This window comes from Dermochelys coriacea, chromosome 6 (assembly GCF_009764565.3).
Source record: "Dermochelys coriacea isolate rDerCor1 chromosome 6, rDerCor1.pri.v4, whole genome shotgun sequence".
Taxonomy (NCBI): Eukaryota; Metazoa; Chordata; order Testudines; family Dermochelyidae; genus Dermochelys; species Dermochelys coriacea.
Window position 1 is genome coordinate 13635252 of NC_050073.1, and position 20544 is coordinate 13655795.

At 51.5% G+C, this 20544-nt stretch overlaps 1 pseudogene; it reads left to right on the forward strand.

The window, feature by feature from the left end:
- The first annotated feature begins 1939 nt into the window (after window positions 1-1939).
- Window positions 1940-2103, forward strand: LOC119858124 (annotated as a pseudogene).
- Window positions 2104-20544: the final 18441 nt, after the last annotated feature.

The following is a 20544-nucleotide window of genomic DNA, read 5'->3' on the forward strand; positions in this document are numbered from 1 at the left end:
GAACTGGGTCTCCTGAGTCCCAGACAAGGCCAGGCTCCCCAAGAGATGTGAGATCCAAACCCACAGTCAGCTCACCAAACCACAGGCACCGTCTGGCAGGTTCCCAGACAGGAGCTGGTCACAACAAACAGGCTACACAGGTGTAAAACTGGGAACAGGAGTTTGCCTCAACCATCGTTCAATATGCATAAAAGTAGCAACAGTTTAATTCCAACATAGGCGGGCAGGAAGGCTGTAGCACATTCCATCCCCAGTACCATCATCAAACATCAGCTTCCATCCTGTGCTTGACCTTTGTGGAGGGGTTGGTAACGGAAATTACAGAGACTTTTTCCGTTTTTGCCAGCAAATCAAATTAGCCCCCATGGGCTATGGAAAGCCTAAAACAAGCATCTGATGTGTTCAGTATTTTCCTATTCAGTTCACTCACAAGGAGTTTTTAACGACTATTTAACTTCCAGGATTTGCTGCTGTGTGTTTTCTGTGTATCTGTATCAATCAGGCTTACTTTTTAGCTAATTAGCTGTTTGACCTTTAGATCCAGAAGGGAATTTTAGAGAGAGAGCATGAGAAAATAAACACAAAGCAGATCTCTGGTCCTCTTAGTGTTCTAAATCATGAACATTTTTTGACCCTCTGTCCTATTTCTCTGGTCTGTTTCAATGGTGGATCTAACACAGTAGCCAGGAACCCCCCTGCCCACCTTCCAAAGAACATATTTAATTGTAGGAGCAGCTGCTGCAGCTTTAAAAGGCTTCTTCCACCCCTTCACTGCTGCGGTGGTGAAGAAAGAAATAGCTTGTGGCAGCAATGAAATGAGTTGTGGTCGTTCTCAGGCCTGACCATTACAAAGCCCTGCATGCCAATCTGCTTTCTTATTCTATAGTGCCACCCTCTGCCCATTTAAGGTATTAGCACTTTTATGAGCTTGTTTTCCCCCCACAGTCCCCTTCTTACTCTTGTATATGTTATTGTTGTAGGTGGGGTGACCGGATGTCCCGTTTTTATAGGGACAGTCCTGTTTTAGGGGACTTTTTCTTATATAAGCGCCTATTACCCTCCAGCCCGTCCTGGTTTTTCACAGTTGCTATCTGGTCACCCTAGTTGTAGGGCCTGCTCCAAAGCCCATTGAAGGCCACAGCGGTCTTTCGACGGAGCCGCAATCAGGCCCTGAAACAACCTGGGACGTCTCCATGCAGGCGCCAGGTCTCTCCACAAACTGAGCTGTCGTTCATTTTCCTTTGCCTCTAAAACAACAACTGAGCACCTTCAGAGAGGACCCGAGGGAGCCGTGCATGAGCTGCAAGCGGACGAGGCTCATTCCTGACCGCCTGTCACCTGGCCAGATGGGAGGCATTACTCCCATTGAAAATGATGGGAGTTTGTGACCCAGGGATCCTTTGATACCAACTGGCAGAGGGCACAGTGTGCATGTGCATGCATGCGGGGTGTGGGGGGGAGAAAATTGGTTACAGTATCCCCTAGTGTCAGGGATTTGCATAGTATTTCACTCAAAGGTGGCATGTGAGGTCTCTACTGAAAGCCAGTAGCCATCACAATCATTGCAAAACGTTGTAAGGATAATAGTTAAAAGGTTGTAGAACTATATGGAAACCTGTGTTCTTAAGGACAGGTATCAGAGTAGCAGCCGTGTTAGTCTGTATTCGCAAAAAGAAAAGGAGGACTTGTGGCACCGTAGGGACTAACAAATTTATTTGAGCATAAGCTTTCATGAACTCCAGTTCACTTCATCGGATGCACGCCCAGCCACGCTTCACGCCCCAGCCCGACCAACCCAGCCCTTAGAGCCAATCCTTATCCCGAAGTTATGGATCTGGCTTGACGACTTCCCTTACCTACATTGTTCTAACATGCCAGAGGCTGTTCACCTTGGAGACCTGCTGCAGATATGGGTACGGCCCGGCACGAGATTTACACCATCTCCCCCAGATTTTCAAGGGCTAGCGAGAGCTCACAGGACACCGCCGGAACCACGATGCTTTCCAATGGATTTTTGGAACAGGGAGATGGAATAGGAGCTTGCTCCATCCACTCCGCACATCGACCAGGTATTGCAGTACCTCCAGAAATGGTGCACCTCCCCTTGCGGAGACTATTGTGGTTGAAAAACAGAATCAGTTGAACTCTTTCTTTTAAACCAGTCTTTATAACAGTTTTATTCTCAAGTATTCAATCTTTTGGTTTATTTATCATGAACGGTTGGTTGCATTAAGTTTCTGTTGTAATTTTGTGATCAAATAAATTTGTTAGTCTCTAAGGTGCCACAAGTACTCCTTTTCTTTCTGTGTTCTTAAAGTTTGTAAGTGAAGACGGGTCACCAGAAGGTGATCCCCAGGTTCTAACCAGGCAGGGGGTAGGAGAGAGTTAGCTCCCTGGCTGGTCATTGCGTAGCATGTGTCTTACAATTTAAGTCTATTTGCATGCGGAACCCATCGAGACTGTGAAGTCGACAAAGATCATAAAATCTCCAGGAAGGAGCCCACAGCAGGAGAGTCTCCTGTTTGTGACTAAGAGCAAAGAAGTAGTCGGTATATCAGGAGACTGCATGGAGTCACACGGTATCCTTCACCTAGAAGACACGCTGCCAGCTGGCTTGTCTTATGAATGGAAGGTCACAGCCAGCAAGGTTGTGAAGTGCTGGGAGAAAGATGTAGGTGAGCTCAACTTTATGAGACAGGAGAGTGCCTTGTTAGGCAAGTCTAGGCTCTAGAAAACGTATTATGGTTTTACAATGTAACCAATTGTTGCCAATACTTCTACCGACTTCAAGGCCAGATTAACATTTTGTGGGCCCGGCGCCAAACATATTTGTGGGCCCCCCAAGGGGCAGTGGAGCATGGCACGGGGAGGTCAGTCCCCAGAGCGAGGGGCCAGCCAGAGGCAATGGGGCATGGCATGGCAGGAGTGTCCCCGCTCCACCCAGACCAGTGCGAGGACACTATTTATAAACTGGCAGTTGCCAGACACACAGTGGCCCACCAGACCTGTGCTGCCAGCATGCCCCTTCCCCTCAGGAGTGGGCCCATGCCACTCCACAAATCCCCCCCCCACCCAACACCCCCAGGTGCCGACTCTGTGGGTGCTCCTGGGGCTGGAGCACCCACAGAAAAAAAAATAAAGCATGTGCTCAGCACCCACCGACAGCCCCGCGGATCAGATGCCCCTCCTCGTCCCCAGCGCCTCCCACCCGCCGCTGGTCAGCTGTTCAGCAGTGGGCAGGAGGCGCTGGGGGGGGAGGAGGAGGAGCAGGGGCAGGAAGAGGTGGGTGGCAGGGCCTTGGGGGAAAGGGTGGAGTGGGGGCAGGGCTTCAGACAGAGCTGGGGTCAAGCACCCATGGGGAGATCAGAAATTCAGCACCTCTGCAACACCCCGCCGACTCCCTATAGTCAGAGTCTCCCCAAGACCTCCCCACAAATGCAGAGCGCTCTGCACGACCCTGCAGGCCGAGAGGAGCAAGTGGTGGGCAGGGGGAGCCAGCAAGCAGAACAGGTTGGGGCCCCTTCTGAGCATGGGCCAGGCGCCACTGGCGCCATTGTAAACCCAGCATGACCGACTTGCTCTGGCTCAAATCTCTGTGTTTGTTAACGAAACGTGTATGTCTTTTCACTCTAAGCATACCCAAGTGCTGTGTGTTCTCAGGTGTCGCTGGGAAGCACTGGTCCTTTGGGAACAGCGGATCTGTGACTCCTGAGAATGTCCAGTGGACCTGGGGCTGGACCCTCCAGGGGATGCTCAGAGGGCTCGAGGGTTGGGGTGTGCATATCTTTAATCTGCAAAGGGACAGTGGAACTGGAAGGCTGGAAGGGGAGGGCTTGTGTTGCTCAGGATGCTGGAGTCAGGGAACTGATCCCTGGCAGGCACAGACAAGGTAATAGCGAGATGCCCCACAACACCAGGACGCTTGCGGAGCATTGCAGAGTTATTCATGTGCAGCAGGAGAAGTATACCACCCCCCTGTGCACCCCAGAGAGCAGACATGCCAGTGGGCCCTAATTCAAAGTGAGCATCCCCACCTTTCAGCAAAATACAGATCATTTCCCCCTCGGTCTCTCCATACAGCTCTGCCAGTCCAATGTGTTTTAATAACGATAGAAATTCGATCCCTTGCTTCCGCCCTAAAAGCGGCCCTGCTCAGAGCTTTGTAGGGCTATTGCACAAATGGCACATTCCAGGGCCTTGTTTTAAGGCCAGCATTTAGATTTTACAGAGAAGGATTTTACACACTGGCAATTGGTGAAACTCTCCCCTGTGCAGAAGGGGCTCAAGTGGGACTTGAGTGGTACATGGGCCATGTGCTGAGTCTCTGCACAGGGGAGAATTTTACCCAGTGTGAACATAAGTGCTTTCAGTTTGTCATTTACCAGATGCAGCCTAGGAGTTCAGGCCCCAAACGTACAATTGGTTTAAAACCTTGTATCCCTTCACCATCGCCACCCTCAAAGCTCCAGAGCCAAGGAGAATGGGGCGGCTTGCTCGAGGTAACAGCCATGACTAAACTGAGCACAGAGCAGGGGACTAATACTGAGCTTATGCTCAAATAAATTTGTTAGTCTCTAAGGTGCCACAAGTCCTCCTTTTCTTTTTTGCAGATACAGACTAACACGGCTGCTACTCTGAAACCTGTGCTCAGAACCTAAATACACCCACAGTGAGATGGAAAATCAGCTGCTCCCTAATGCTGCTTTCAATGGGCTTTAATTTCTGTACAGAACTGAGACACGGTGGCTGGACAGGTTGCATGGATCTACCAGCAACAGAAATGTGGTCTAAATGCACAGCACTTCATTTCTTTCATTTCAATTTTTAAACATTTGCCTTGGGTGTTTGCAGCCCCAACACTGCAGCTTTGTGCCAGAACCCCACCATGAAACAGACTGGAAACTGACTAAGCAAAAGTGAAACTGACTAGTCTGTGTTCCCTGCTCAGGCGGAGTGATGCACAAAAAAGGAATTAAGAGAAACGACAACGAAAAGAACATTTGATTTTAGACTTTCCTTTACTTTGCAGCCTGCAGAAGATGTAGCCACTGACCTGAAAAACTAATCCATGTGCCCAGTCTTTAAGGATCAGACGGGCACAATCTACTTGATCAAGTTTTTGCTGCTCCTGAGTACTGGTAATGATGGACATCAGTCCTTCCTCTCTTCAGCTTCTGAATCTCTGCAGGCTCATCCATATGTGAGAGGGCTCCCCATTTGTAGATGGGATAGATACCTGCATCGGTCTTCCAGCAGTGAAGAGAGCCACAGTGACCCCTACCCAGCTCCTCAGATATGGCACCAGCAATGTTAGGATTTATCCTCGCCTGTACCATGAAACAGATGATGAAGGGGGAAATTTGCAAACATGGATTATGACCCGAACTCCCCAGCAGGTGGCGCCAACACTCAGCAGCTGAGTGAAGGATCCTGTAATCCAGCTGGGAAGAGGCTAGAAGGGAGGGGCGGTTCCCTATGTCCTTTTGAAAGCAGCTCCCCAGAGAATCCCCCTTGACTACAGAGGGGGTGGAGCGGAAGAGCCAGTTCCTCTCCCTGGAGCCAGCCTTAGACCATGGACAGGAGCCGACTCCAACCCACTGCAGCAGCAGCAGCCACAGACACAAGAGATCAAAGACAAGCTGCTCCCAGAACCCTCCTGTTGACTTCTCCCCACTGGGTGTAACGCAGCCCAAAGAACACAGTTCCAGGGCCCAGTATCCTGTCTGCCAGCAATGCCGGCTCTCAGATGCTTCAGCGGGAGTGAACAGAATAGGGCAATCTCTGAGTGATCCATCCCCTGTCGACCAGGCCCAGCGTCCGGCAGTCAGAGGTTTAGAGACACCTGCAGCATGGGGTTACGTCCATAGGCGCCAACTTCCTCTCTACCCCGGGCGGGGGGGGAAGGGGAGCTTGATCCTCCTTCCGCCCCACACCCTGTCCCCACTCTACCCCTTCCCTTAAGCCCCCACCCCGCCTCTTCCCGCCCTCGATCCACTCCTTCTCCCAAGGACACCCTCCGCCCTGCCTCCTCCTGCTCTCTCCCCCAAGCGTGCCCTGTCCCCGCTCCTCCCCCTCCCTCCCGGCACCTCCTGCATGCCGCTGAACAACTGATCTGCGGTGGGCGGGAACATAGACGCAGACTCCATGGGTGCTCTGGGGCTGGAGCACCCGCAGGGAAAAATTAGGGCATGCTCCGTACCCACTGGCAGCCAAGCTCCCCTCCTCACTCCACCCCACCTCCTCCCCTGAGCGGAGCACCCATGGAGTCGGCGCCTGAGGTTGCATCCCTGACCATCTTGGAGAATAGCTACTGACAGACCTATCCTCCATGAACTTATCTAACTCTCTTTTGAACCCAGTTGTAGTTTTGGCCTTCACAACATCCCCGGCAACGAGTTCCATGGGTTGCCTGTGTGTTGTGTGAAGAAATACTTCCTTTTGTTTGTTTTAAACCTGCTGCCTCTTCATTTCATTGGGGGACTCCTGGTTCTTGTGTTATGGGAAGGAGTAAATAACACTTCCTTACTGTTGTATCAACCAGGCAAGGTACTAACAAGTGTTAGGGGGCTTATTCCTTCACCCACTTACTTCCCTGGTCCTTCTCGCATGAACAGAGAGCAACAATACCCGAAGTCCAAAGATGCAAACAATTCAATGTTTATTGGGGTGAACTTCCAGCAAGCATGATTCCAGTTTCCTTCCTTAGTGTCCCCCTTCCCAGCTCCTACACAACAGAGCTTTACACCTGTGTCACTGTTCCCATTCCTGCCCTTAGCCAAACAGGATTCCAATTTCCCCACCCCCATTCCCTGTTCTCATTTCCCCCACCCACACACCCACTCACTCCCTGATTGACTGCAGACTATATAGTAAAACTAGAGTTCTGCTTAGCTATACCTTAACCAATCATTTTCCTGAAATTTAACTAACCAATCCTAACATATTGTAACATGATTATGTAACCAATTATATCCCACCACCTTACTTAGTTTACACCCAGCAAAATTAATTCTACAGCAGACAGGAACAATCACAGAACCAGACAGAGATTATACAGACAAACAATGGCAAAGTGGGAACTATAATGACAAAACAATACAGAAGTGCGGATTTCACATCCCAGTGAGTTCTTGCCAGACAGGATGCTATCAAACTAAGTTTCCTTTTACATCTTCTAGGCACTTCCCTTTCTCTGGAGGCGATAGGCATTATCAGGACAGGATCATATTCCTAACAGCCCAATAGCCCCTTATTTCAATATGACTAGGTTGGAATGTGAGGAGGTGACCGGTCGCTTCCCAGCTTATGGCTGCCTCTGTTGCTTAGCCAAAGGCCTTAGTCTAAGCACAGGGCCTCAGACTGTCACAGTAAGAGAAGGAGCTTATGCCGGCAGACAATGATTTTGATTCTTTTATATCTCTATAACTAGTCAAGTGATAGGAATACAGCTACAATTCTTAGAGTACAGGTCTTTACAGACAGGCCTGACTATCTATATCCTAACACTATCCATCACATGGTATGGAAAAACCTCAGAGTTCTGTCATAGGCATGTCCTTGCATACCTTGCTGAGTCCCAAGGCATGTCTGCCTGCTCTCAATGGGTCATTTGTATAGCTGAGGGTCCTTAATGAGCCATCAAGCAGGCTAGGCAGAGCTGACATCAACTTGTCTGGGGTGTCACCCAGAAGCATAGCATAAGTTTGAAATACAGACAGTATAAAGCTAATATTCAAAACTTCAACTATAAAAATGATACACATATACAGATAGCATAACCATAACCAGCAAACCATAAGCTTTTCTTAGACACCTCATTTGACCCCCTTTATATAAGATTTGGTGCCACTACAGGACCTTGATTACAACAATGTTCTATACACAAAGAAAAGGAGTACTTGTGGCACCGTAGAGACTAACAAATTTATTTGAGCATAAGCTTTCGTGAGCTACAGCTCACTTCATCGGATGCATTTGGTGGAAAAATACAGTGGGGAGATTTATATACACACACAGAGAACATGAAACAATGGGTTTTATCATACACATTGTAAGGAGAGTGATCACTTAAGATGAGCCATCACCAGCAGCGGGGGCGGGGGGAGGAGGAAAACCTTTCATGGTGACAGGCAGTTAACAACAACATCTGAGGAACAGTGGGGGGTGGGGTGGGGGGAGAAATAACATGGGGAAATAGTTTTACTTTGTGTAATGACTCATCCATTCCCAGTCTCTATTCAAGCCTAAATTAATTGTATCCAGTTTGCAAATTAATTCCAATTCAGCAGTCTCTCGTTGGAGTCTGTTTTTGAAGCTTTTTTGTTGAAGGATAGCCACCCTCAGGTCTGTAATCGAGTGACTGGAGAGATTGAAGTGTTCTCTGACTGGTTTTTGAATGTTATAATTCTCAACATCGGATTTGTGTCCATTTATTCTTTTACTTAGAGACTGTCCAGTTTGACCAATGTACATGGCAGAGGGGCATTGCTGGCACATATCACATTGGTAGATCGCAGCTGATCGAGCCTCTGATAGTGTGGCTGATGTGATTAGGCCCTATGATGGTGTCCCCTGAATAGATATGTGGACAGAGTTGGCAACGGGCTTTGTTGCAAGGATAGGTTCCTGGGTTAGTGGTTCTGTTGTGTGGTGTGTGGTTGCCGGTGAGTATTTGCTTCAGGTTGGGGGGCTGTCTGTAAGCAAGGACTGGCCTGTCTCCCAGGATCTGTGAGTGTGATGGGTCGTCCTTCAGGATAGGTTGTAGATCCTTGATGATGTGTTGGAGAGGTTTTAGTTGGGGGCTGAAGGTGATGGCTAGTGGCATTCTGTTATTTTCTTTGTTGCGCCTGTCCTGTAGTAGGTGACTTCTACGAATGCCTCCACCCTTCTTCTGCGTCACTACTATAGGTGAAACCCATTCCGAGCAGTCGATCTCTTCAATAAATGTTCCTTTGAACAAGTTTTCTAAATTCCTCTGAAACAGCTTCCCTGACTGAAAATGGTAGGTGCCGTAACTTCTGTCGTACAGGCATCATGTTATTCCGCATTTTAACTTTATGCAGAAACCCATAAGCACAGCCGAGTTTCTCCTCAACCTGGTGTTGGGTCCCAGCTGAAACTGGTGTGTGTACCGCAAGAGTGCTTTGCTGAGGAAGATCAATTCGTCCATTAACTACCCTGAGATTTAAAGCAGCCAATAAATCTCTGCCAAGGATAGGAGTGCCTTTGTGGACAATGTAGAACTTTGCAGTTACACATCAATCACCAAAAGTAACTATTGCTGGCAAGCAGCCATGTACTGGAATATGGTTTTTCAAATAGCACACCAAGTGAAGTTTGGGTTCAGTAAGAGGCACATCTTTAATGAATGCAGATAGATGCAATTAAGTAGTATAGATACCGCTGAGCCAGTGCCCAACATTAGCTGAATAGAGTGTGGTTTGTCTGAGGGTATGGCAGAAATGTTTACAGTGCACTTTATCTGTTCTGGAATATGTGCAGTAGTGATTTTGTCCATGCTCAGCATAGTAACATCTGGTATTATAACTGCATGCACCTGTTGATTGAACTGGCTACTGCGACATACTTTAGCAAAATGTCCAATCTTTTTGCAATGATTGCACTGAGCTACTTTTGCTGGATATCTTGTGTAGCTTGTAAGGTGTTGTGGGGATCCACAGCGAAAGCATGCTTTTACTATATTTTGAATTTGCTGATTCAGTGGTTTTTCATTAGTTTTCCTCTTGCAATTGTGTGTCTGCAGTGGTAGTGAACTTTTCTGGAAAGGAGTCACAGCCTGGACTGTGCCTCCTGTATCCATGCTCATTATTTTGGCTTCAGCTGTAGCTGACTCAATCTGAGTAGCAATGGTTATTGCTTTTTCTAGTGTAAGTTGTGGTTCTAGAAGTAAGCGTTCTCTTACACGAAGCATGGTTGTTTTCTCAATGAGCTGGTCTCTAATCATCTCATCTGCCATATTCCCAAAGTCACAAATTACAATCAGACTCCTCAGGGAAGCAATATACTGCACTATAGTTTCCCCTGGTTTCTGCTCACGCTGGCGAAATCTGTAGCGATTAGCTACTACATTCACTTTTGGCACTGTGACAAAGCTCTGTCCTTGCCGTCGTGGGTCCCGCATTTCCTGGCGGATTTCACCAGCCTCAGAGGCTCACTGTGACCCTGCACGTGACCCTTCTCTCTCTCTAGAGAGAGAAGGGTCACAGTCTACTGAGCCATTTTCATCATAAGCCAGTGAGGGAGGTGAGGAGAAATTATCCTTCCTTGCACAGTCTCTGTTGTATCCCAGTCTCGGTGATTAATCAGGGGCAAAGGTGGGGGGGGGAGCCCAGGCCCACCCTCTACTCCGGGCTCCAGCCCAGGGACCCTAATAGTATCAGCTATGGTAGCTGACCTTTTAGAAATATGACATGTACAATTCCCTGGATTACTTCCCCCATAGCAGCCCTCACTTCCTCAAGCTCCACTTCACCCTTACCTCAGGGCCTCCTTCCTTGTGCCTGATATGGTGTGTACTACTCAGCCTCTCCAACCGCGCAACTTCTTCCCACAGCTCCTGACATGCACACCTACCTGATTGACTGGGAGGCTTTTAACTAGCTTCAGCCAGCCCCTGATTGGCTTCAGGTGTCCCAATCAACCTAGCGTTTTCCCTGCCTTCTGGAAAGTTCTTAATTGGCCCCAGGTGTCTTAATTGACCTGGAGCAGCTGCCATTTCACTTATCCTGGTACCAGAGATTTGTTTAGCCTGGAGCTAATATATCTATCTCCCACTACTTTTCTGTAGCCATCTGGCCTTGCCCCATCACATATCCCCCCCCCTCTGCTCAACACCATAGAGTTAGGCAACTTGGGACGCCAGGCAGTATGCTCATGACAGACCATCAGCATTGCCATGGTGGCATCCAACCCTGTGCCGTATGCGGAACTGGAATGGTTGGAGGGATAAGAACCACCTGGTGACCCTTGCATTCTTTTCCTTATTCCGCTGCATCCACTGGAGGGGTGCATGGTCTGTCACAAGAGTAAGGCCTAAGAGGTAGTAACGCAGTGTCTCCATAGCCCATTTGACAGCAAGGCATTCTCTCTCGACTACTGCATATTTCTGTTCTCTTGGGAAAAGGTTTCTGCTTAGGTATAGGATCCTCTTCTCCCACTATTTGCGACAGAACTGCCCTGTTAAAGTCCGGGCTATGAGTACGGGGTCATTACAGAGGGCCGTCCGAAGATCAGTAAATTCCCCCTCTGTTGCATTGGTCCACTTTATCATGTCTGGACCTCGGGCCTTCACCAGGTCAGTTAGGGGACTTGCCCTAGTGGTGAAGTGGGGAATAAACCGTCAGTAGTAGCCTACCACGCCTAGGAACGCACGGACTTGCTTCTTTCGGGTCGGCCAGGGCCAGTTTTGAATTGCCTCTAGCTTATTCTTTTGGGGCTTCACTATGCCTCTTCCCACAGTATATCCCAGGTACCTAGCCTCTGCTAGCCCTATGGCGCATTTAGCGGGATTAGCAGGGAGGCCAGCCCGCCTTAAGGTGCGCAGTACTGCCTCAACTTTCTCCAAGTGGGTTCCCCAGTCTGGCATATGGATGATGACATCTAGGTATGCAGCTGCATAATAGTATGGGGGCGCAGCAGCTTAACCATAAGGCGCTGGAATGTGGCTGGGGCTGGGGCCCCATGTAGCCCAAAGGGAGGACGGTGTACTGGAATAGCCCATCCGGGGTGAAGAACGCTGTCTTTTCTTTAGCTTCTTTGGTCAGAGGAATCTGCCAGTACCCTTTTGTCAGATCCAGTGTAGTCAAGAATCGGGCACTACCCAGTCGGTCAACCAGTTCGTCGATGCGTGGTATGGGGTATGCATCAAACTGGGATATTTCATTCAGTCGGCGGAAGTCATTACAGAATCTCATGGTACCATCAGGTTTAGGCACTAGAACAATTGGACTGGACCACTGACTGTAAGATTCTTCAATAACCCCTAATTCTAACATTTTCTTTACTTCGGCCTTGATTTCTTCTCTTTTGGCTGCTGGGATTCGGTAGGGTCTCAATATTACTTTGGCTCTGGGGATTGTGCGGATATGGTGATAGGTCTCAGTCGTCCACCTTGGTTTTGTAGAGAACACATCTCGGTTGCGATTAATCACGTCGGCTGCCTTGATCTTTTGGATCGGCGACAAGTCGGATGATATCTTCACTTGCTCGTGTAAGATATCCTCCTGGGAAAGGGTCTCCTGCATGACTAAGCATGCCTCTCGATCGTGCCAAGGTTTTAGAAGATTGATGTGGTAAATTTGCTCCGATTTCCGGCAGCCTGGCTGCCGCACCTTATAGTTCACCTCTCCCACAGCTTCGATTACTTCATAGGGTCCCTGCCACTGGGCCAACAGTTTACTTTCTGCTGTGGGCACCAGTACCATCATCCGATCCCCTGGTTGGAACCGTCGAAGCTTCGCTTGGTGGTTATAATGGGTTCGTTGGGTCTCCTGTGCTCTCTCCAAGTGTTCCCGTACAATGGGTGTAACTCGGGCTATCCGATCTCTCATCTGCAGTACATGCTCAACTATGTTCCTTCCGGGATTTGGCTCCTCTTCCCAGGCTTCTCTGGCTATATCCAGTATGCTCCGAGGGTGGCGCCCATATAGTAGTTCGAATGGAGCGAAACCCGTGGAGGCTTGCGGAACCTCCCGAATGGCGAACATGAGGGAAGGCAATAGGGAAGGAGTACTTGTGGTACCTTAAAGACTAACAAATTTATTTGAGCATAAGCTTTCGTGAGCTACAGCTCACTTCATGAGATTTACACCATCTCCCCCGGATTTTCAAGGGCCAGTGAGAGCTCACCGGACGCCGCTGGAACCACAACGCTTTCCAAGGCAATAGGGTATCCCAATCTTTCCCATCCTGGCTCACCACTTTCCTGATCATGGCCTTGAGGATCCTATTGAACATTTCCACAAGGTCATCTGTTTGCGGGTGGTATACAGAGGTCCGGAGGGCTTGTACATGGAGCAATGAACAGAGATCTTTCTTCAACTTGGACATGAAAGGTGTCCCTTGATCAGTCAGTATCTCCTTGGGTAGCCCAACCCAGCCAAAGATCTGTACTAGCTCCTTAACTATTGTCTTGGAAGCTGTGTTGCGCAGGGGAACAGCTTCTGGGTACCGGGTCGCATAGTGCAGTACAACAAGCACATGTTGGTGGCCCCGAGCTGTCTTCTCTAGGGGCCCTACCAGATCCATGGCTATCAGTTTGAAAGGAACCTCTATTATTGGAAGAGGTATCAAAGGAGCCCGCAAGTGCGGGCGAGGGCTATGTAACTGACACACCAGACAAGAGATGCAGTATTGCCGGACATCCTCATGTACTCCTGGCCAGAAGAACCTCCGCAGGATCCGTGCCTGGGTTTTCTCCACTCCTAGGTGTCCTCCAAACAGATGACTGTGGGCGAGACTCAATATGGCTTTTTGATGTTTTCGTGGCACCAGGAGTTGTTGTATCTCTTGCTCCTTCATTTGCACCACACAGTACAGGAGATCTTTCTTAACTATAAAGTAAGGTCCAGGACCCCGGACCTTCCCATCCACGGGTATCCCATCGATCTCGGCCACCTCTTTCCTGGCATTATCATATCTGGAGTCCTCCACCTGGTCCTGCCCAAAAGTCTTTCTCCCAGGACTAACCTGCCCAAGCTCCCAGGGGCCGGCTTCTGCTTCTTCCAATGGCTCACCGCTGTCAGGGCTGGGGGCAGCTTCTGGCTCACCTTCTGTGATGGAAGTTTCTCTGTTGGCTGCTCGTGTCCATCTGCCTACTAGGGAGGTCTTCTGGCCCTGGGTCAGGATCCAGGTTCCCAAGGCCTTCGCGGCCTTCCTCTCTTTTTTTTTATCTTCCAAAAAAGGGCCAGGGGAAGAAGAAGGGGAAGGGCCCCGCTAAAAAGACCAGGCCCCTGATGGCAGGGGCTTCCCCCAATGCCTCGGCCCCACCACCGGATGGGGCATCCCTCCCTGCTGTTCCCTCCACCAGCTCTGCGGGTGTCCCTCCCCCAGCCCCCAGGCCGAACGCCCAGGTGGCGGCAGCCCGCCCGCCTGCCGCTACGTCATCTCTCCTGCCCACCGCCTCCACTACCATCTATAGCGGCCGGGGCCCCTTTCCCACCATGGCCAGGAAGCATGGCGTCCGTTGCCTCCTGGTGCCCGCCTCGCCCCACGTGGAGACCTATGTGCAGGCGTCGGCGAGGGTGGTGGGGCCCACGGCCATTGTGGCGGCCTCCAAAATGTATGGGAAGGTCGTCTTCTTCTTAACATCGGAGGCCGCCACCCAGGAGGCAGTGGAAAAGGGCCTGGCAGTAGGGGGCATGTTTGTCCCCTGGGAGCCGCTAGAGGACCTGGGCGTCCGCCTGGTCCTGACCTCCGTCTCCCCTTTCTTCCCAATGCTGCCCTGTTACCCGCCCTCTCTACCTGGGGAAGCCCATCTCTGTCATCAGCCCTCTCCCGTTGGGCTGCAAAGACCCCGCCCTCCGTCACGTCCTCTCGTTCTGCTGGCAAATGCAGCTTCAACTGCCGCCGGCGGCGCGTGACAGAGAGGCGCTGGAGGGGTCCTTCCTAGTCCCCTACCAGGGGGCCCATTACCGGGTGCATTACTCCTCGGGGGAGGCTCGGTGATACCTCTGCCGGGCGATGGGGCACATCCGGAGGGACTGTCCTTTGGCCCGGCAAGGAGGGGCATCCGGGACCCCCGAGCCCCGGCAGGGCACCGGCCCAGTCCTCGCTGGCGCCCCTGGCTGCCCGGCACCCGAAACCACCCCTCCTCCTCCCTAGTCCACCATTGCTCCCGCTCGGGCCCAAGGGACACCTCCCCAACTATGCCCTCCCTTGTGCTGCCCCACTGTTATCCCCTCGAGTCCCTGAGCCATCGCCTCTGCCCCCTGACGTGAACCCTGCTAGCCAGCCCCCGGATGATGCCATGGAGGGCTGGGCCCTAAGTCCAGGGGAAGCGGGGCAAGTGGAAGGCTCGAGCTCTGCTCCTTCCATCTGATGCGGAGGCCGAAGCCGAGCCTTCCGCTCTACCCACGGGTGCATTCCATCCACCGGTGCCAGCTGAGGAAAACGTGGCAGCACTGGAAGGCAGTATCTCCCCTCCATGGGAGTCCCTCCCCTCCAAGGCCCCTGAGGGAGCCCCCCCTACCCTGATGCCATCTGAAACCTCAGCTTGCCCTGAGGCGACCGTCACGTCAGGTGCCAGCGGGGAGGATCCTGGGGTGGCGGAAACTGATCTCCCGTCCATATATGAGGAGATCGAGGCCCTAGGTCTGACCCCGGTCACCCAGGGGGAGGACGACCCTATGCCAGCGGGCCTCGATCTAGGCGACTTCACTTCGGCCCCCGTTTCCCCATGCTCCCTCCCCCTAACCATTGCTTCCTCTCCCACCTCCGAGGAGCCCCTGGACTCCTCCATCAACCCGGCTGCAGATGGCACCCCGCTGAGGGCCGACGAGCCTGTTGAGGCGACGGCCAGTGCCACACGGCTGGGACCTGAGCCACCAGGGGCACCCTTCGTTGGTGAGGAGCATTCAACCTCCTTCCTGGGAGAGGGCCCTACAGGAGAAAGTCCATCTCCTGATGCTGTGGCTGCTAAATCCAGCATAGAGCCTGCGCCCGGCATCACTGAGAGCCCTCTCCCCACCCAGAATCTTGCCTCTAACCTTGCCCCTGCCCCTGTCCTTATCCCGTCCACCTCCCGAGATATTATTGCTGCCCCTGGGGCTGTCTCCTTCCCTTTTCCAATTGATGACCCCCAGGGAGCGACCTTTGTGTTTACCCGTCCCGACCCACCAGGGCTGCTATCCTCCCTGCGCCGCCCCCTATCGCCCCAGCGTTCAGGCCAACCCATCAGGAGCCCCGTCGGGGGTCCGCACCCTGTCTGCCCGTCTCGGTGGGCCACGGGGCTGTACCAAGGGCCCCGTCAGGGAGTAACCAGGAGACCGTAATCCCACCCCCCCATGCGCTGCGAGAGGAGTTGTGGGAGTTTTTAGAAGAGTCCGTGGCTCCCGCAACAAAGTACAGCTTGCTCTCCAGTGATGGGGGGATTTTCATCAAATCCTCCGGGCTGCAAGGGCCCTCATGGGGGAGGGTAAAAGGACCGGGAGGCAGGGCACCGTGGCCACATGCCCACCAATAAATCTCCAGGCATGGACGGGCTGACCGTGGAGTTCTACCGCGTGTTCTCGGACGTCCTCGGCCCAGACCTAGTCACTGTCTGGGCCGAGTCTTTGCGGAGCGGGGTCCTCCCTCTTTCGTGCAGGCGAGCCATGCTTGCCTTATTGCCGAAGAAGGGGGACCTCCGTGATTTATGAAATTGGCATCCCGTCTCGCTCCTCAGCACAGACTACAAAGTCGTGGCAAAAGCAATCTCGCTGTGGCTAGGGTCTGTGCTGGCAGATGTGGTCCACCCAGACCAGACTACACCGTCCCAGGCCGCAGCATCTTCGACAACCTATATCTGGTCTGGGACCTTTTGGAACTCGGGTGTAGGGATGGTCTGTCGTTCGCCCTCCTGTCCTTAGATCAGGAGAAGGCGTTCGACAGGGTGGATCACGGGTATCTCCTGAGCACTCTGCAAACGTTTGGCTTCAGATCCCAGTTTGTGGGTTTTCTCCGGGCGCTGTACACCTCCGCAGAGTGTCTGGTCAGGCTCAACTGGACCCTGACCGAACCGATCAGCTTCGGGCGAGGAGTACGGCCGGGGTGCCCCCTCTGTGCACTCTGGCGATCGAGCCCTTTCTCTGTCTCCTCCGAAGGAGGCTGACAGGGTTGATGCTGTGGGAGCCAGAGCTGCGGCTGGTCCTGTCAGCGTACGCTTATGACGTGCTCCTCGTGGTCCAGGACCCGGGCGACTTGGCGGGGGTGGAGGCTTGCCAGGCCATCTATTTGGCAGCCTCCTCCGTGCGGGTCAACTGGGTCAAGAGCTCTGGCTTGGTAGAAGGGGACTGGCGACAGGCGAGCTCCCTCCCCCCCGCGCTTCAGGCCATCCTGTGGAGCACGGGTTCGCTGCTCTATCTCGGCGTTTACCTTTCTGCCATGCATCCCTCTCCGCCGGAGAACTGGCAGAATTTAGAGGGCGGCATGACAGAGCGGCTCCAGAAATGGACAGGACTACTCCTGTGCCTCTCCCTTCGAGGGAGAGCACTGGTGCTTAATCAACTAGTCCTGTCCATGCTCTGGTTCTGGCTCAACACCCTGGTCCCGGCCCTAGGTTTCCTGGCCAACCTCCAGACATCAATTCTGGAGTTCTTTTGGTCAGGACTGCAATGGGTCCCTGCAGGGGTTCTCCATCTACCCCTGGAGGAGGGAGGGCAGGGCCTGAAATGTCCGCTTACTCAGATCCATGTCTTCCGCCTTCAGGCCCTGCAGAGGCTCCTTTATGGTGCAGGTAGTCCGGTGTGGAGCATACTGCTGCACGCCTTCCTGCGCAACTTCCGAGGGCTCCGATACAACCTGCAGCTCTTTTATCTCCATCCAAGAGGTCTTCCACCAGACCTCTCCAGGCTGCCAGTCTTCTACCAAGACCTCCTCCGGACCTGGAAACTCTTTTCAACGACCAGGTCCATGGCGGCCACCGAGGGGGCAGATCTCCTCGCGGAGCCCCTGCTACACAACCCCCAGCTCCGTGTGCAGGTGGCGGAGTCCCGCTCGGTGCGCCAGAGGTTGGTCCTGGCAGAGGTCACAAGAGTCGGAGACCTCCTAGACTATGACCAGGGAGACTGGCTGGATCCCGATGCTCGCTTAGCACATGGGGCTCTCCAGACCTTGTACTCCCCGGCGCATACTTCAGGAGGTGAAGGCTGCTTTGCCACCCACTGCTCGGGTTTATCTCGACCAGGTCCTGCACTAGGGCATGCCCCGCTCACCCCCTACTCCAGGCCCGCCGGACCTTTTAATTGGACCCCTGCCCCGTGGACCCAACTGATCCCCTCACCCCTTCACTGTAAGCCGGCTGCACGAGTTGCAGCTGCTCTGCTTTCAAACCGCGCCAAGAAAACATCTATACACGCTCGTGCTCCACACCCTCACCCTCGTGTCCCACCCCGATACAAAATGGCGGGACCTCCTGCCACCTTTGGAGGGTGAGGAGCCCCGGTGGGCCAGCCTATATTCCACCTTAGTCCCGAGGCCTGCTGGGGATGTCAGTTGGCGGCTCCTTCACGGAGCCGTGAGCATGGGCGTGTACTTGGCGTGGTTCACCTCAATCCCAGACACCTGCCCCTTTTGCAGCGTGAGGGAAACCCTGGCACATATATACCTGGAGTGTGCCAGGCTGCAGCCCCTATTCCGGCTCCTCACCAATATTTTATTTTGCTTTTGGTTGCACTTTTCCCCCTCACCTTCTTATCTATGCACTCCCTATCCGTGACCCCACGAAGTCATGGGATCTCCTGGTCAACCTCCTCCTGGCCCTAGCTAAAATGGCCATCTATAAAACCAGAGTGAGGAGGTTGGCCGACGGAGTCTCCTGTGACTGTGGGGCCTATTTCCGATCCTCGGTCCGTTCACGTATCCGGGCAGAGTTTCTCTGGGCGGCGTCCTCTGACTCCTTTGATGCCTTTGAGGAGCTGTGGGCGCTGTCCGGGGTTCTCTGCTCGGTGTCCCTGTCTGGTTCCCTTCGTTCGACCCTTTGACCACACTCCTGTCCCTGTTATTTCATTAGTTGTCCCCCGGAATTTTTAGGGTATCTAGGTCCTGTGGATCCCTCTTTTAGGCTGGGGGGATCCTTTAGCAGTGGACGGGCTTCGCCCGCCCACTTCTCGGATCCCAATAAGACTACTTTTCTATAGCCATCTGGCCTTGCCCCGTCACAGCACAAAAAAATTCTTTAATGCAGTGAGTGCAGTCTCATATTTATCATCTGCAAGGGGAAAAGTGTAAAATATACGCTGCCCTTCTGCTCCAAGGCAGTGGATTAGCAGAGCATGCTTTCTTACTTCAGAAATCTCTGTAGCACTGATTGCAAGCAGATAAGTCTCAAACATATGGATCCAGGTAGTAAAAGCAATTGGAGGCTCACCTGGGCTTTGCAGAAAGGGTGCAGATGGGTTCAGAGGCAAAAGATCCATTCTCATCGCCAAAATGTTGCATCAACCAGACAAGGTATTAACAAGCTTCAACAGGACTTTATTTTCAAAGTGGAAACCTCTTTACCAAGATGCTGCTGCTCCCTCTGTAGCTTTCTCCCACCCTCTCATCTTCTCCGCCTCCTTCTTGTTTCCTGTCCTTTCAGACTCCCAAAAGCCAGTGCTTCCAATTCTAATAATTACAAGCAACATCTAAACACCACACTTATTCACTTTCTCCACACCAGTTGTCAAGGTTCCCTCCCCGCTCTGAACTCTAGGGTACAGATGTGGGGACCTGCATGAAAGACCCCCTAACCTTATTTCTACCAGCTTAGGTTAAAACTTCCCCAAGGTACAAATCCTTCCTTGTCCTTGGATGGGTACTGCTGCCACCACCAAGTGAGTTAGACAAAGATTCAGGAAAAGAACCACTTGGAATTCCTGTTTTCCTAAAATATCCCCCTAAGCCTCTTCACTCCCTTTTGTGCGAGGGCTTGAGAATAATCTACCAACCAACTAGGTAAACCAGGTGAGCACAGACCAGACCCTTGTTTTTTAGGACACTAAAAACCAATCAGATTCTTAAAAAAACAGAACTTTATTATAAAGGAAAAAAAAGCAGAAGAAATACCTCTGTAAAATCAGGATGGAAAGTAATTTTACAGGGTAATAAGATTCAAAACACAGAGGATTCCCCTCTAGGCAAAACTTTAAAGTTACAAAAAACAGGGATAAACCTCCCTCTTAGCACAGGGAAAATTCACAAGCTAAAACAAAAGATACTCTAACGCATTTCCTTGCTATTACTTACTATTTCTGTAAAAAGAAAAGGAGTACTTGTGGCACCTTAGAGACTAACAAATTTATTAGATGCATCCGATGAAGTGAGCTGTAGCTCACGAAAGCTTATGCTCTAATAAATTTGTTAGTCTCTAAGGTGCCACAAGTACTCCTTTTCTTTTTGCGAATACAGACTAACACGGCTGCTACTCTGAAACCTATTTCTGTAAGTTAGATGCATCATTCAGTGGGAGCTAGATTACTTGCTTGGTCTCTCTTCTTGTCTCCAAGAGAATACACACAAAGAGACAAAGCAAAAACCTTCACCCCCCACAGATTTGAAAGCATCTTCTCCCCTTATTGGTCCTTTTGGTCAGGTGCCAACCAGGTTATCTGAGCTTCTTAACCCTTTACAGGTAAAGGAGGGATTTTATGCTACCCTTAGCTATATGTTTATGACACCAGTCATGATTTTATAGACCTCTAGCATATCCCCCCCTTCACTGTTTTTTTTTTTTTTTTCTAAACTGAACAATCTTGGGCCAGGCCTACACTATAAACTTACATCGGTACAACTACGTAGTTCAGAGGTGTGAAAAATCCACACCCGACTGACACTGTTATACTGACA